We start from the raw sequence: 19,257 nt of genomic DNA, 5'->3' as shown, positions 1-19,257 counted from the left end.
TGCAATATTGATTTAATTTACTGTGTGGCCAAGTCTAGTAATGGGTCTTCCAGCCCGTAGGCCCAGTACTAGTCAAGAAAGCATGAAACAACTTTTTTGTGGTGTCTGTTGAATTGAAACATCATTTAGGCCATGGATGGAATTGGATTAACATACTATATGTGTTTTTGTGGTATTTCACGTTTTTTTCCTGCCAACAGTGTATATGTGGGGTAATGCCTTTGGAGGATGTGTGTTGTTGTAAACATGTTTAGCCCTGTTAATTTCTGTTGTTTGCATTGCTGAATTAAATCTGTGTTCTCTGTGTTACCATGTCTCCTTTGTCTGGCCAGTGTGTGAGGGTGTTTGCCATAGGCCACCATTTATCTTTGCTCCCCATGCCATGTGGCCTGGGCCTATTTTGTATAGTCAGTGTCCATAGGTCTGCATGTGTTCTTTGTTTTCCAGGCCTCCTGCTTGTTGTTGTGACCATGTGGCTGGCATCCATTTTGTGTAAAGCAAAACACAAGGAGATAATGGACAGAGAGTTGAAACTTTTCACTCACCAGTCACAGATCTGGGTGGAATCCATCATCATTCTTTAGCTCACTTCGCCACCTCAGTTCAGACCCAGCTATTTGCAAATCAGTCTTGACCCTGTGCCTCATGGGAACAGTCCGGCCCGAACTACCAAGCCAGGTCGTTTTGTTTAGTTTGAAAAACTTTATTTGATTCATGTGAATCATAAAAGTACATAGTTAAAATGATAAAAAATAAGTCTTAAAACTATCCATATAGCATTTTAGACGTATTAAATATATCCACACAACATATAAAATTTCAAAACACGATTTTCCATAAAATCCACCATTTTCTGTGTCAATCCAAGGATATCATGATAAATGTATACCCTATAATTGCTTATAGCCCTTTTTCCCTGTTTCCCTATCACAATTCATACCTTTTCCGAATTAATAAAGCAGTTCTAAGGACAAAGATCGTAAGTGATTAAAACCATCCTGATATGAGCAGGGGGAAATTTCCCTCAGGATAGTCCTAATAAAGCATGCCCTTGTATCTTTATATAAAGTGCAAAACAGCATAAAGTGCATTATGCTTTGTTCGGTTGAATTATTACAAGGGCAGGGAGTCAGCTTCTCACACCAACTCACCTGATTGGGAAAAGGCACAAGAAAGTGCAATGTGCAGAGACGAAGCCTGGTCAGGAGGAAGCGTGAATGTGTATGAGTACTAAAAGATAGATAAAAGTGTTGAAGGCTTAGCAGCCCATGGGTTCTTCCAGATTAGCTGTTCTTAACTCATTGTAATAGGCATTTTTAATAGTTAATTTTCTGTTAGATTGTGTACCATCCGGGTTTTCATAATAATTTCTCAGGCCGATCTTAATTAAAGCATTTTTAACACAGCAAAGCCAGGGAACGGACGATACATTTTCTAAACTCATACAATCCCTTATAATCGCTCTGGTAAATGATAAATCCTCCGAGGACCACACTTTGCCCCATAAAATCAAGGGGGCAATTTTAACTCTATCTTCGACATAGTCCAATCCTAGTTCAGAATGACAACGTTTTGTGGGAGAACTGATGGGAACCATCAACAATCTTTTTGTAAACTTATTTTCCAAGGTTTGTAACCGACTGGTTTTTTGACTTCCTCATACTCCTGCCCCACAGGTTGAAACTGACTGGCATTTTAAATTTTATAAAATTAAAATTTCTGCCACGGGCTTATGTCCCAATCTGCACGCAAAGCGCAACAAGCCCTCTGCGATTCTCCTGGTCTGTTGGGCCCTGGTCACAATCGAGTGGTCCCAGTTCAACTTATTATTAAAAACATTCCCTAAATATGGAAAAGAGGGACCTTTTCAATGGTTCTTCCATTAACCACACATTTTCTCATTTTTGTGTTTTTTGAGCCACAAACCATAATAAAGGACTTGATGAAATTGACTTTAAGATCCGAAGCCGCCATAAACTCAGCAAAAGCGATCAGGGCTTTTTGAAGACTACTAGCTGTTAAAGTCATCAGTACAGTGTCGTCAGCAAATGACATCAAGGGAACCGGCTTGCCTTCTATGGTCGGATAGTCCAATTGCTGTTCTATTAGGAATTTCTCCACCCCATTTGTGTATAAAAGAAATAAAAACGGGGCCAAATACATCCCTGTCAAACACCCTCTGTGGACGCAATAGGCCTGGTTTTTTCTCCTCCTGGTCCGTAACGTATGGAAACAGAGGTAGATGAATGCATCCTACGTAGTAGGGTAATAAGTGCCTCCTCGAAGCCCAACCTTTCCATAAGTAACCACAGCTTCCCCCTATTAACTGTGTCAAATGCACTGGATAAGTCCATGAAGACCAATTGGATTGATCCTCTCTTGGCCTTCATGTACTTACCCATGATTAAGGCATTGTTCATTCGTACCCATTCCTTTCCTAAAGCCATATTGTGAATGGGATATCAGGCCAGAGTCATTAGCCCACGACTCAAGATGGGCAAGAATTACCCTCCCCAAAACGTTGCATGTCGCATTGATTAAGGAGATAGGCCTGTAGCAGACAGGATCATTCCTGCTACCCTTCTCGAATATCAGGACCACCACGGCCTCTTTCCATGAGACAGGGATGCGGCCTACTATCATTGATTTAAAAACATTTGCCAGTAACGGTGCCAATAATAGTGGGTCGCTTTTAAACATATCCAAAGGGACACCGTCTGGCCCTGGGGCTTTTGCAGAAATACCCTTCAACAGCGTGTCTTCAACCTCACCACTAGACATGGATAAGCTGAGTTGGTTCGCAGTTACACGATTAACAGCTATGTCTTCTTTTTGGTCTTGCAATAATACCACTTTAGGATTAAATATCTTGGAAAAATGAGCTATCCAGGCATACCCTGTTATTAACGATTCCATGTTCCTAGCCTCATTTGTAAAAAAGGGGCGATTAATTACTTCCCAAAACCCTCTAGAATCCATTAGGGCACTAACTTTCTCCAAATCTTTCCATGCGAGTCTTCTTAACTCGTCCTTTCTCTGCCCAATTACTTGTTTATTAGTTTGTCTTGCTTTCCTGATTAAATTCCCAGCACGGGGGACCATATGCAAGGCATTTTTTTATGGTGTTTTGGGCCTTAGAGCACGCAGCATTAAACCATTTTATGTCCTGTGATTCTTTTTTCTTCACAGAGCTAGTCAGATTAATAACCACGTCTTTACAAATGTGTAATAATAATAATGCAATTATACGTGAGATCTCTTCAGATTCATTTAGCCCTCCCTGTACGGCATCTAAAAGATTCATCCATTTACACTCTCTTAGGTTCATGGTGGCGGTCAAGGATCCACCCCTTGGATTATGTTGGATCTTTTCCAACACCCACCATTTAAGACTGTCATGGAAGTGTTGCATCTCACGAAAGTGTTCCATTAGTGGTGCGCCTTGCACCTTACAGCGAAAACATGAACAATGTTGCAGTATTCTGGCTTTGACCTTTTGTTTTGTTTGGCCAACACAAACTTTGGGACATGAACATCTTATGATGTAGATTACATCTTTCGTGTTGCAATTTGTATGATGGTGTAACACAAATTGTTTGTCATTATGTGTAAAGTCTTTCTGCTCCCCTGTTAAGTTACAGGCTTTGCAAAATCCACATTTGAAGTGGCCTAGTAATGGAGATGACATTAGTAAAGCCCGGATGTCAGGTGCTTCTCTGTCTTTCAAGTATGCGCTGACCACAGAATCCCTGATGTTACGTCCTCTCTTGAAGGCAAACAAAGGAGGGACTAATTCCCTGTATCGGTATTGAACTATGAGGAATACCTGATACGATACTGTTACGTAAATAAGACACATATACGCTGACAGCATCGACATAGGTAAACATTTTCAATGAACTATAATATATACTGGTCCTGCAACCCATGACATAAGTGAATTTTGGTAAAACTTTTTGGATGAAGAAACGATCATATTTTCAAAGTCAATTGCCAAACAACTCTTTTTTTACAAACGGTACTTTGTTCTTCGTCCCCGAACACAGTACTTTCGAGCAGAACCCTTGCTTCTCACTAAGCACGTAGGAATTCACATTCCTGTTGTGTCAGCCGTCAACGAGGACGCTATGTGCGCGTCACTCTCTATGAATCAGCCCACTTCAAAGCGATCCTCCACAAGGAGAGGACGCACTCATGGCTATGCAGGCTGTGACCTGATTGAAGGTATTTTTTTGAGACCCCAATAGATCTTTATCTTACAACCCGTTTTTTAAGAAGTGAACCCTTCCCTTAAACTTTGCCCGCTCTTTACACAGAGCCCACGGGAACAAACATTACCGAGACTCATGTGTGTTTTTGTTACAGTGTAATTTTGGAACAAAACGCCCGGCCTTAGTCACAGTCTTCAGTCTACTGGAGGTCTGTAAACTTCTTCTGTTTTCCTCTAATGGGTACTTGATGTAAATATTCACTTTCCTTAAAAATCTATTAAATAAGGGTTTCCTTTTCAGAAAACCCAAGTATCAATATAACAGACTCATTAAGGCAGCAGGACGCAGACTACCCCTGCCTTCACTCTATTCCATGATGACACTGGGCACATGATGCCAGAGGTCAGTGGAACAAACTCCATATGGACTTATAAATCATATTTATCACATGCTTTTTATCTGACCCGGGTTTATATATTTGTCTAGATGGTTGAAGAGCACACGGTGCCCATCCAATATTGACTGTCACCAACCCAGGAGCTATTTAGGAGCTCCATTTAGAATTATATTAAGTGTCCACATTTGGATTTCCTCAGAACCATATCGACCAGGTGAGCAGTTGAGATAGGTCTCACCTTTCTTCATTTGAACAGTCTAAACAGATGAGATCTAAACATCTCCCCCTCTTTTTAATGCAGGCTACACGCAGTCTATCTTGTTTGTCCTGAAGAAGACCCGTGTTTTATGCTTATATGTAGCACAGATACACAGGGGTCGAAACGTCGACGCATATTTAGAAGCATTACATTCCATTTTGACCAGTAAAATTGATTATGAATAATTCTAGGTCATTTTGAGAATAACTACATGTTTTTTACTCTGTGCCTCAATGTCAATGTGGTTTATGTATGTACCTATTTATTTGTTGTGATTTATGAAAACTATACGCTATACACTTTATTCTGCTCTGTTTCACCTTTTTCACCAGATAATAATGTATGAATGACCTGTGATTTATGATGATATAAGATTCTTTTTGCTTGAAATAAATTACAGAAAGCATAATTAGTTTATGCTATTCACTTCTAGTATGTGTTGAGACAGGTATATATTACATTTATTGATATCCTAACTTTGAAAGGCATAAAAACTGTGATGTTATTTTACTTTGAAAAGAAGGTTGCTGCCAGGCAGAATCAAAACCATCATGCCTCAAACAGAAAGAATTTAATTTAAGTTGCTGAAGTCTTCAATTTAAGCTGAATACATGAATTCAAGCCGGTGCGAGTGACTTTGCAGATGGTCAACGTGTGCCTCATGCACTACATACCTCTCGTGCTTCAATGAGTGCTGAATCAGCGTCTGCCTCGTGCCGCACGTATCTTGTGCTTCTTGCCTCACGCTTTGTTCGTTGGTGCCCGTGGCGAACCAAACAAAGGTTTTGAAGAGCAAATATATAGTCTCTCACCTTGTAATGTGCAATACTCTACTTTACCTAAAGACTTATGACTTATGACGATAATTTGACTGTTGATCCTCTGGCCCCTGTCATTTTTCTGTTTTTCCATCGTTTTTGTTTTCTCTCCTTTTTCATTTTCGATATAGGTGGAAATGTGAATCTTCTTTGTTGCACACTCATCGCCAAGTTAATGAAGCACGCTCCGACACATCTTCAGTGGGTTTAATAGTTTATTAAGAACAACGCTGTGTCTCTCCCATAGTGGCCCAAGACAACTGCCCATCCTGGAATGCCAGAGAATCTGGTGCTCCATGACGACACAGCGCTCCAGACTCATATCATCACAGCTTGTTCGCCAGATAGGCGAGTGTTGTATTGCAAGGGTCTATGTGTGAGGCAAGCTATTTTAAAACAAAGATTGCTGACAAATGATGTGCTGCTGCTCATTGCCCAGATGAATATTGTCCTTCTGTAGTGTTTTCCTTTGGCAAACCTTTCCACAAACAACCCTTCCCTTCCATTCATCAAACCCCTAACCCTCCTACCCCAGGCTGTATGATTTGTTGAGGTGAGGCTTAATTTACACCATCAATGGATCACACACCTGGTGAGGTTTGATGAGGTGAAAGCAACACCTACTTACTTCAGGATTTCCTAAGCGATAGCCCACACTGGCCCCATTTACCCATTCACACATGAAAAATGATACATATTTTAGATCAGTTGACAGCATCATCATGCAGGCGTAACTGTAAACGCCTGACCTAAGCGTATCCACAGCAGACTTTGATTCCATTTTTTATAACGTGAGGATTTGGTAAATACTATTAGCTCCTCATTAGCCAAAAATTACTAGCATTGCTATTTTCTGTATTTTAGCACTATCAGGAATTCCTGTTGTGTCATCATGTAGTACTCAGGTGTCAATTCTTTGTAAAACTTTGATAAAATATAACCCACTAACATAATCAATCATTTAGATTATTCCTACAGTTGGAGCTCACCTGTGTGGAAGTGGGATCTAACTTGTGAAGTTGTGCTGCCTTCCCTGTTATTGCTTCATCTATATTGAGGTAAGACAACTAGTATGGATGAAACTGAACTAGTTAACCTAGTAAGTAAGTAACTAACTGCTGTTGTTTATCCAGGTTCTTGCAGAGTAGAAAATATATAGGTCATCAGAGCAGCATTCCCCCAATGGTCAGATAGCTATAGAAATCTAGGTCTATAGCTAAGCACTACACTGTCTCTTACAAGCACATAAACAACACGTGTGAAACTAGCTAAATGTAGCAGTGCAAAATAAAACTAAAACAAAGTATTTCAGACATACGTTTTGATAAACTATAAATTCGCTTTTAGTTTTTTAACAAAGAAACCCACCCTCACCACCTACACAGCATGCCCACTCCTCTCCCCAAACAAAACTGACCCAAGCCCCAAAAGTCCCGAAAGTCAAAATGTCCTTTTCACCCGGTCCACCAAGCCCCAACGAACAAGAGCTAGAAGAGGGCATTGTGTATACTGGTCCGGAGCTGGTCCAGGCTCTGCTCCATCGTGGTGAGCCAGCCTTCAAAGGTGTCCAGCCGCTTCAGGATGCAGTGCAGCAATGGCCTGTTGTCAGTGTGCGAGGGGGTGGTAGCAGGTGGCTGGCTGCTGTGCCGGTGACAGGATGGCCGGGAGGCTAAAGGGGTACCGGCTGCACTGGGGCCCAGTTTAGGTGCATTTGCTACCTCCTTCTCCTCCTCTTGCTGGACCACTAGCCACTGGTACTCTTGTTGAATATGCTCCAGCCTCTTGCCTGATGGGGTTGAGTGGTCCGGCTGAACCTGCAGGAGCAGCATTATTGAGAAAAACAAAAAAGACCAATTGTAAATAATGCTCTGTTGTCATAAATTACTGGGTGGCACAGTAGTAGTACATAGCTGGTCCCCTAGAGTCATTGGAATTTGATGTGATTATGATTAGAAGAGTAACAAGGTCAATTTTATATTTTATCCGCAGATGCCTTTCATAAAAATCACTGACTGTGTGACAGAAAAGTATTAAAAGGTAGAATAACACCAGATTAAAAAAGTGTGATCTGATTATTTTTTTCTTCTAAAGGCTATTCAAGTAAATATAAACTCACACTTTGAGTTGAAAAATAAATTACCTCTCTTTACAGATACAGCATTATGCACTATATGGAGGACATGCACATTGCTAGCCAGCGCATCGGGTAGTTTGCTACTGTCTGCAGCTGGGACAGCCGTAGCTGACAATTATCTATTTTTAATTCCAATGGCCATGCACATCTCCAAATGCAATTCTCTTTCTACCCTGACTCCAAAGAGGCAGATGAATAATAACACGATGCTACGCCACACACCTCACGTATGAAAGGCGGATATTAATCAATCAATCAGGGAATTGTAAGCACGCTACTCACCCGTGAGGATCTCAAGGAGCTGAGGGGGGGTCTGCAGATCTGTTTAGCTGAAGAGCCAGGTCTTGAGGGTCTTCCTGAAGGTGTTCAGGGAGGGGGCGTGTCTGATGTCTGCTGGTAGCTCGTTCCAGGTCTTGTCTGCAATGTGAGAGAAGGATCTTCCGCCTGCTCTGGCTCTGTGGATGCAAGGGTTTTTGGCCAGTGCGAGGTTGGAAGATCGGAGGTTTCTTTTGAGTACATGGAAGTTGATTCCGTCATTGAGGTATTTGGGTCAATTGTTTTGTAGGCATTTGTAGGCATGAGTGAGGATTTTAAAAGTGACTCTTTTCTCCACGGGGAGCCAGTGGAGACTTCGTAGGTGTTGGCTGATGTGTTTGTGTCGAGGGATGCCGAGGACGAGTCTGACGGCGGTGCTCTGTATTGTCTGGAGTTTGCGGAGTAGGGACTTGTTGATGCCGGCGTAGAGTGCATTTCCATAGTCAAGTCTGCTGGTGATGAGTGTGTGGGTGACTGTCTTCCTTGACTCAGTGGGATCCACTTGAAGGTCTTGCAGAGGATGCGGAGGGAGTTTAAGCAGCTGGAGGTAACGGCATTTACCTGTCTGTTCATAGTGCGTGATGAGTCGAGTACGATGCTGAGGTTCTTGGCGTGGTCTGAGGGGGTAGGTGGGCTTCCGAGGGCAGTCAGCCACCAGGTGCTGTCCCATGCAGAAGGGGTGGTACCGAGGACGAGGACTTCTGTCTTCTCGGCATTGAGCTTCAGGCAGCTGTCGGTCATCCAGACTGCGACCTCTTGCATTCCTTTCTGGAAGTTGAGTTTGGCAGTGGTGGGGTCTTTAGTGAGGAAGAGGATGAGCTGGGTGTCGTCGGCGTAGGATATGATGTTGAGGCTGCGTTTTCTGATGATGGCTGCGAGGGGGGCCATGTAGATGTTGAAGAGGGTGGGACTCCGCAGGTAATTTTCATGGGGTCGGAGGGTAAGGGTGGGAGTCTGATCCTTTGGCTTCTTCCGGTGAGGAATGATCGGATCCAGTCCAGTCCAGGGCTGTTCCTCGTATGCCTGCGTTGTGTAGTCTGGCGACTAGTGTGCAGTGGGAGATGGTGTCGAAGGCCCCTGATAGGTTGAGTAGGATGAGGGCTGCGGAGTGGCCTTGGTCCAGGAGGGTGCGAATGTCGTCTGTGGCGGTGAGTAGGGCTGTCTCTGTGCTGTGGTTGCTTTGGAATCTTGATTGGGACGGGTCGAGGACAGCATTCTCTTCAATGAATCGTATCAGTTTCCTGTTGACTGTTTTTTCTGCAACCTTGGCTGCAAAAGAGAGGAGCGAGATGGGTCGATAGATCTTGAGGTCGGTGGGGTCAGCTGTGGGCTTCTTGAGCAGGGGTCCTACTTTTACGTGCTTCCAGACATCTGAGAAGGTGCCTATTTTGAAGGTGGTGTTAATGGTGCATTGTAGTTCGGGTGCAATGGCTGCCGCAGCTCTGTGGTAGATGTGAGGGGGCAGGGGTCGGTGGGGGCCCCGAGTGGATACTTTTCATGGTTAAGGTGGTGTCTTCAGCCATGATCGGTATCAAGTTGGAGATGGTGGGATGGCTGGTGTTTCTGGGGGGCAGGGGGCCATCTGTGGTGCCTGGTGGCTGGTCGATGAAGTTGTCGTAGAGGTTTTTGATGTTGAGGTGGAAATAGGTTCCAAGCTTGTCGCAGAGGTCTTGGGATGGGGTGATGTCTGTGGCTTCGCTGCGTGGGTTGGTGAATTCTTGAATGACACTGAGAAGTTCCTTGGAGTTGGCCAGGATTTTGTTGTGGATGAAGTTCCTCTTGGTGGCTCTGATCTGGTTGTGGTAGTCCGTCATGGCGTCCTTGTAGATGGTGTGGTTTTGAGTTGTCTTTGTGTTTCTCCAGTTCTTCCCCAGGCGTCTGCAGATGTGTCTGGCATCTTGGAGACTGGTACTGAAGCAGGCGGCTTTCCTGGGGCGTTGTCTGTCGGGGTTACATAGCGGGTGTGCTCGTCTGCACAGTTGGAGATCCGGGTGTGGAGTTCTCTGGCTGCGTCATTTGCGTCGGGTGCCCAGGTGTGGTTGTCTTGGGTGAGGATGGAGTTAGGTTGCTCGTCGGTAAACTTGCTCCAGTTCCTTCATGGTGGGTGTGGAAATGGTTTGGGTGCCTTGGGTTTGTTGATGGCGAAGTGAACGCAGTGGTGGTCGGTCCATGGCGGCTTCGTTGTGTGGCTGAATCGGACGCTGTTTCCTGCAGCCAAGATGGGGTCGAGGGTGTGTCCTGCTCTGTGGGTCGGCGTGTTGACTGGTTGTGTAAGTCCGATGCTGGCGAGGTTGTCATGAAGGATAGTGGAGTTGGGGTCACTGGGGTTGTCGAGGTGGCAGTTCAGCTCTCCAATGAGTATGTAGTTTTATGAGGCGATGGCATGGGGTGCGATGAAGTCAGTGATGGTTGTGGCGAAGGGTGTTTGGGGGCCAGGGGGTTTGTAGATGAGGGTTTCTCAGAGTGTGGCTTTGGAGGTGATCTGGATCTGGAAGTGCAGGTGTTCGGCGGAGGCGAAGGTTTCTCTGGAGGTGGTGAGGTGGAGGGTGCTCTTGTGGGCGATGGCGAGGCCCCCTCCTGAGTGGTTGGGGAGGTCTTCCCAATGGATCTTGTATCCATCTGTGATGGCGGTGCTGATGTCGGGGGCAGAGGATGCATTGGTCCAGGTCTCTGTGAAGAAGGGGATGTCGGGTGAGAGAGAGTCAAGTAGGTTCCAGATTTCCATGGCATGTTTGTGTACGGAGCGTATGTTGAGGAGGATGCATTTTAGGGTGTCGCGGGTGTTGGAAGCTGGGGTTTTGGTGAGGGTCTGGCAACAGTGGAGACAGGAGAACTGGCCATGGCTCGAGTCACGGACGGGCATAGACGGGCTAGCCTTTGTCACTCCTTCGGCGTGCCGGCGGCGACCGTGGCGGCCGCCATTAAGTAGGGGAGAGGAGAGGGAGGAGAGGCTGGGAGGCGGGAACTGGGGAATTCCAGGGGGGAGAGGCCGCAGGGGCAGCAGCAGCAAAAGGCGAAAGAAACAGGCAGGCATGAGAAAATAAAAACAGCGGTGGAATTAGAGCAAGACACAGATGGGCACAATAACAGTGGCACAACAGGGAAAATTAAGAAGAAAAAAATGGCTGAGAAAGGTTACGGTGGTTGCAGGCAGTCTGGACCCAGTTGAAGTGGGCAGCAAGCGCAGGAGTGGGCAGAAGCTGCGAACATCCCAGGGAGGAGGTTGGGGTCTGTAGAAAAGAGATGACACAGTGGAGCTGTGGGGAGAGAGTGGACCTAGACCGAGGGTCGGAGGTCTTAATATTAATATTAATATTATCCTGTATGCCGTAAGTAGACATTGGGGAAAATTAATCTTATGGACTGAACTACAGGGAAAGGAATGGGCTATGTAGATTGTATTTGGCACATTCATCACTGTGTATCCCATACGCCTAACTTGACATCAAATCAAACACTTACTTCCACTTTACACTGTGGCCTCGCCCACAACCACATTTTTCCAACAAATGAATTTGCTAAGCAGTAAGCAAGGAAAGGACACTTGACTTACTCTACTGCAGGGGGTTGGGTAGAGGTGTTAGACAGGTAAGGTAGAGCTTTTTCAAATGGAATAGAAGGGCCACTACACTGATTATAGAGGCATCATCTTTGACTTATACAGTCACGGTACACGTCAAAAGGGAAGAATCTGAACAGGTGTAAAATAAATCTCTTATGGGAACATGGAACCATCGAATATATTCTGGAATCACTTCACTTCACATGGTTATAAAATCAAATGTGACACATGCCAAGAATGGATGTTCCAATTTGGTAAGAACTTATGAAAAAATAACGGAGGAAATTATTAAGAGGTGCCTGAGTGGGCAAATGGACAAAAATACACCTTGTGTGTTCAGTTTGCAATGCATTGAAAACATTGTAAATGCCGCATTAACTGTGGCAGACGCACATTACATAGCCAAAACTGAAGTCACGAATTGACCCACACTGCACTTTGGTCATAGGTAGCAAAAATGCCATGGGCAGGGAGGTGGGGTGATGAATGATGGGTGGAATACATCTGGCTCATTTAGCAAATTCAGCAAGTCAAGGGAGTAGAACAAAGAAAAGAAATCCCCCACTTAGAACCATAGCTTTGAATGATATCGATAACTCTACATAAACCAAGTAAGCAAAGTAGGTGAGCCGCATGCTCCTCATGAGAAGAAGAGCCGCCTTGCTTATTCATCCAAACAATCCAAATATGCATTCATCCTTTCATTCTAATTCACCCGTAGCCAACATGATTAAGCTTTACTTTCTCCCATCCAGTCATTCACCATCCTTTCCAATACATTATCCTTCCATTCAATAGCCACACTTTCTTCAAACCATCCTTTTGCCCATCCATCCCTTTACCCACACATGCACCATTGTACTCACCCACCCTTTAATTCATATACCATTTCCTATTTTTTAACCTTCCGATCATGTTGATTGGTTCACAAAGTTAGACAAGCTAGGGCTGGAATAATGTTCAATGAAAGACATATGGTGTTGGTTGGCAAATTTAATTGGAGTGGGACCTCATATTTGTTTTCCAGCCATGCTGCACTGCCATGGGAAACTGCTGACATGCTGTAACTATAAATGAACGAGACAGCAGCACACTACATTGGGGGGGGGGCCATGATGACCATGGCCACTCTCTTGTGAACTCAATTGTGTTAGAGCATGAGCAGAAAAAGAAAGACTTCTTAACAAACATACATGGTGAAGTTTATTCATAACACTAGCTTACTTGAGCCTGCAATATTCACGGAAGACAGCATCAACATTCCAATACCCCAAGGTTAATTCTACCCTAAGTTCACAACAATCCTAAAATCCAACATTAGGTAAATAATAATAATAAATAATAGGATTTACTGGGGTCAGCAAAGCCATCGGCAGCGGCGCTGGAGGTTGGCAGCGGCTGACCACCTTCTCCCGTACCCTCAACATTTCCCTCTTCTTGCTCTTGAATGCTGATGCAAGAAATTAGGAAGATAAAAAAAATAGATTTGTGATTCAGTTAATAATCTCCACAAACATTTTATGACAAGCACACGTAGTCAGATTGTGCTTCTCTAAAACAGATCGCCTATAGTACAACCAGTTTCAACTCAAGTCTATCGATTTTTGTTGAGTTGCCCCTACTAATCCTGAAATCCCTATTCCAAATTTCCCTAACAAAAACAACATTTGGAAGTAATGCAGTGAATGATCTTTGAATCTATTCTCATTTCTCAACCCCCTTGATGGACCAACTCCGTCTCCCTTTTTTGCAATGCACAGATGCATACTAGACATCACTGTTAAATAAATACCTTGGAACAGTACAAGTTATATAAACAAAGTCACAGAGAGAACGTGCTATTCATTAATTCACAATAGTAACAGGAGAACAGTCAGAAATGGGTTCTTAATTAAGTACGATTAAATAGCATTGAGCACCTGCCTGGCAACTAGAAACTGCATCACACAATAATATACCAGCGTAAACTAAACGTAACTTACCTTAGAGTGTGAACAGCATGCTATTCGGGATAACAAATGTTAGCATTGCAGAACATAAACACAATGAATAATTAATACTCCCCTAGCCCCGGAATATCTACGCCTCGCAGGTCAAGCAAGTCCTGTTCCCGGTACAGAATGTCCTCCCAGCGGTGCGTCAGCTGCTGGGTGGTGCGCCAAACCTGGCTGGTGGGCCAAACACACACTGGTGCATCGTCCCCCAGCACTGCAGACACTCCCGCACCAAAGATTGCCCGGGGCTGCACAACTGGGCGGCGGGGGTGCACACAAGGAAGTCTTCCCTCTGCCATGGTGCTGGGTGGGGTAGAAAATTTAAGGAATGGGAAGGGAAAGGAAAGGAAAGGAAAGGAAAGGAAAGGAAAGGAAAGGAAAGGAAAGGAAAGGAAAGGAAAGGAAAGGAAAGGAAAGGAAAGGAAAGAAGAAATAAATAAGGAAGTAAGGGAAAATTTGAAAAAGTACCAAAAAACACGAACATTTTTTCTGAAAAATGTAAAATGCACACCCACAAAGACACATGCTACTATAAAAAATAAAAATTGGGGTAGATCATTTTTAAAGGAGGAGGATTACAGAGATTAAAGAGAGATTAAGATTTAGGCCTGACACTATAACAGAGAGCAGAAAAACAAGATGAACGCCACAATTCGTGAGATTTAGAATGCAAGAACGTGTTTGAGAACGGCTTGCACACAATTTGGAGCAGGAGGATGAACTTTGCGTTCCCTTCGCAACACAAACGGGCGCACCAGCAAACTTCACCCACTAGTGGAACTCCCTGTAGTATGGTGGATTTTTTTTGCGACTCCACTCAGGCAAAATGTGCATAAACAAATCTGTCTTCGGAATCATGATGATGAGAAAATAATTGTGTGTGAGATTTGCATGAAAAGAGAATAGCCCTCCATTTTTGCATCCCATAGCTGGAGCGGAAACAATGCTACTTATCCATCCTTTAGACATGGAACGTAAAATGTTATCATTAATATGAGTTTCCTGTAAAAAGCTAATTTTATGAGATATTCTAAACGTTTAGGCCTCTTGACAGGATACTGTAAACCTTTAATATTTTGAGAAAGACAATATTCAGATTTTGTTGATGAGCAGTAGAAATAGGTAGAGAGATGCAAAAAATATGAAAAATAGATGACAGAGATAAGAAAGTAGCCCATAGAAAACAAGACAAACATGACGAACAGAACAGATTGAGGTCATAGACCCAGACCTCATATCAACTGGGAAAATAGAGACAACGGCACAATGTAAGACTGAACACGCTGCAATATAACATAGTAGACCGAGGGGCATTACATTTAAACCACTAGTAGACTGAAGGTTTGATTCCATGACAATAGGATCATGGTGGTCTAGAAATTGAATCAGGTCTGAAGAGGAAGAAAAAGTTTTATAAATGAGTCAAAAAGGCCATATTCATATACTGCCTCTTTCAGTCTTCGTTGTAGATCTCAAAACTGTCAATGAATTTTCAAAGTTTCTTTCACAAAATCCTTTCTTGTCTTCAAAAAGAAGAGTTTGAATTTCTCCTGCAGCTTTTCTAATAAGAAGACGACGATGTTGTAAAACTTAACATGATTTTCCTGGGCTTAGTTTGATGAGTCTTTCGATGTGAAAGGATACGGTGGGCTTTATCCATTTCAAAACTTTCTGGAAATGCAAGGTTGAGCACCTTAGGTAAGGTAGATTCCAAGAGGAGTCAACAGTTCTAGCCTTCAATACTTTCAGGAACACTGAAGATCCGTAGATTGTATCAGCGGTTTCTATTTTCCAGATCAAGTAACATTGTTTGAAAGTGAGAAATCTGATGCACACGCAGAGCTATAGTCGAAAGTTATTTAGTGCTGTCACAGATTCTGATCTCATTATCTGCTACCTTCATGGAAAGAGAAGCAATGTCTTATTGAATTTACTTAATGTCTGCGCAGAGGGAATCTGTATTTACATGGATCGCCTGTATTTCCTCTAAAATGTTACTTAATGAGGCTTCCTGTGAGTCTACGTCTTTGGACTTAGTGAGCAAAGATGAGGCAGTTTGTTACTTTTTGTTTAGGCGAGCTGACATTGATTTTCTTTACATTGTAGTGTATTAAGACAGCAACTAGGAAGCAAGAAAAAACAAATTATTTTCAGTGACCCAATGAAATGGCCCGGATACATCGTATTACAGGATTGCAACTCCAAAAAAACAGAAAACCAGTACTGACAGAGTTGATTGATTTCTACAAGCAGAGGTGCTGCAGTGGCTCCTGTTGGAAATTAACAGCCCCTTTAATAAGTTGGCAGTGGGAAATCTACCAAGCAATAAGACTGTTGGAAAATCGCTTTAGGAGGGAGAATGTAATCTGTGAGGAGGGAGGGGCTTACCACTGAGAAGCCCACCTCCTCACACTTCCCTTCAGAAAAGCAGGCTGTGTGAGGCAGTGCTGAAGAAGAAATATCAGAGGAGCTTCTGAAGCTGCCTGTTCATTGAAAAATCAATTGTAAACCTCAACAGAGAGTCTAGACAGTTTTTACAATCTGTTGCTGTTGTTGAAAATCAAATTAGTGGCACCACATGGGCATAGAAATTCATACAGCAGGTAAGGAAGGATGATTGGAGAGCAGTGGCCATCTTGCGTCACAGATGCTGCCATCTCCTAGAATAGATTATATCTTTGTAAGCAATGAACTCTTGCCTACAGTGACAGGCACCAAAATTCAAACCATAACATTCTCAGAACCACGCCCCCATATAAGCTACTTTTGCATGGGATGCCGAGGACCTTTCAGGGAAAATGGATTTTCAATACAACCCTACTTAAAGATGAGATGATAAAACAGGAATTGCACTCACATGTTGAGTGCTTCCAACAAAATCAGAATTGGAGACCCAAGCTATTCCTGCGACTCAGACACCTTTAAAGCTCTTATAAGGTGCAGATATACAGGAATACTCTCTTACTCTCGGCTACCAAAACAATTAAAAAATAGAGAAAAGGCCCTCTTAGAGGCAGAATCACACCCAGCAGAATAAGAATTAAAGGAAAACTGGATGAGGGTCTTCCAGAGAAAAGCAATATCCATCAGGGAAAAATTGAACACATTTACGACAAATAAGGTAGAACTGGTCCTTCTGTGGCTAAATAGAACCACATACAACCAGAGGAATAAAACAAGAACACACCTAGGCAGACAACTGCCTCAGAAAAAATAATATAGCTTTGTTAATAACATACGTTTTGCCATGTTGTATCTTCTGAAAAGGAGAATTTAGAGGCCTTCTGAGCATTCTTCCTTAATCTCTATTCGAAATACATGATCTCCAATGAAAATCAAACTCAGTATCTCAAAACGATTGATCTCTCTAGGCAACGCAAAAACTTGAATTTCCCTGCTAAGTAGGATGAGGTACACCTGGCGTTCAACAAGCTTAAGGTATATAAAGCTCAAAGGCCAGATGGGTTCACGAGTAAATCTTAAAAGGCTTTGACACTCCTTTAGCACCACACCTCAAAACCCTTTCTAATACATAACAAAAGAATGCAAAGAATCCTACTCAGTGAGTGAAGCTTTCATTTCCTTGATTCATAAACCTGAGAAAAATCTATGCAATGCATATCATATGGACCAATATACAAAAATTGTGGCAAATAGACTGAACGCCTTCATGCGGAATCTAACATACCCAGATCAATCTGGATTCATCACGGGTGCACTGACACATGATAACTTGCGCAGGATACTCCCCGTTGCTGAGAAGGCGAGTAGGAAAAACATGTTGGCTCTTCTGATGTCTCTAGTCACTAAAAAGGTTTTGACCAAGTGGACTGGCCCTTCCTCATTAAAGCCCTACACAAATTTGGATTTGGTCCACGCTATATCTCTACAGCGAGGGCCAGCTATAGAGCTCCTCTGTCTAGAGAACTAGTGAACAACTGTAGGTCTTGACACTTTACCCTGAAAAGGGAAACAAGACAGGGTTTTTCCCTGTTTGTATTAGTGTTTGCACTCAGTATAGTACCACTCACGGCACAGATAAGGGTGTACAAAGAGATTTGGCAACTTATTGTCCCTTACCAAACCTCACACATTTATCTTGAAAGTGCAGCATACACTTAATGAGTTAGAGCGCGTAGCCAAATTCAGGGTTTATCTTATTAAATAGCAACTCTGAACCTCACTTCTGAGGATGCATACGAAATGGCATCTCAAACCCCTTTCAAATGGACAAAACCCTTGATTACTTACCGTGAAGTCTGAAATGTCCCCAACCCAGATGACCTTTACACAGACAATTTTCCTCTCGTCTTTACGCTCTGTGGAATGATGTCATTGATGGTGTCCAGCTCTGCTGATGGGATTGTTTGGCTTAAAGTTCCTTTCAAAATATTCAACACATTTTGTTATCACCATTATGGACATCAATTTCTATACCTAGCCAATACTCAACATGCATTGTTTAATTATACACAATGGGAACATTGCCCAATTGCCCCACAAGGGAGTTCTAAAATGCATAAAGACAAATTCACATATTTTACCGGGTATGACACTTCACACCCCACCTCAGATTATTTTAAATCAGTTCCAACCCCACCAAAAAGATATATGGTGACACAGACCAAGCTAATATAGACAGCTTTATTTGTTTACCAGTTAGCCGTTAAAGGCTATGATTACTGGAAAAATACAATTGATTTGAAATCGATTTGGGGAACACAATCTTGGCAGGTTTAGGGGACGGAAACCTTGTTTCAGGCCTGCTTAATTGCCACACAAATGATCTTCTTGGATGATACGGTCCAGCAGACTACATGTCTGGTCTTCTCAAAAATTAAAGAAGTGAAAGCCCCAACAACTCCCTCTGTTTCCCGCTTTGATTATTGTGGAAGTTTGACCAATTAGACAATGAACAACTAAATAGCATCGTGCAGAATAGTACATTTAATTCCACCATTTCAGTTCCTAACAGGCTGCTATTGTGGCCAATAGACACTAATGGCAATCATGCTCATTTTCCTTATTCCACACCTGGGTTCAAATCGAGCAGACCCGAGCCCCGATACCCTCAATCACAACATTTTGATATTGTTACCACCTATGTGGTGAGAAGGTTCTGCCAACAATGGTTGGAACATTCCTCACCGTCTGCAGCAAAGCAACAACTTTCTCTCCTGTAAGCTGCTGCACGTTTAAGACCAGTTGACCAAGATACTTTGGATAAAGTCTTTGCTGTTGCTGATAATAGTATCAATATGTTGTCTTCTCATAATTGAATTTAAATAACATTGAATCATCTTTTATTGATACCAGGCAAAGTGACATGTCAACATTGTATTATGGGCAAAGTCATCTTAGATCTATTATGCAGTTTAGCTGGACACTTCAGAGACTTAAAAATGGGCGCATACCCGGGAACTACTTGAGCTTTAGTAGTTTATTCCTGCCCTTTAATTTGACCCTCAAACAACAACTGATGGCGATGAAAGACCCAACTTAAACAATGCTGCATCTAGAGAAATTAGAACTTCCATTTATTTTAGCTGAAACACCCTCAGCTTTGT

This window comes from Triturus cristatus, chromosome 4_1 (assembly GCF_964204655.1).
Source record: "Triturus cristatus chromosome 4_1, aTriCri1.1, whole genome shotgun sequence".
NCBI lineage: Eukaryota > Metazoa > Chordata > Amphibia > Caudata > Salamandridae > Triturus > Triturus cristatus.
The sequence above is the reverse complement of the archived record's forward strand: the minus strand, read 5'-3'. Positions refer to the sequence as shown.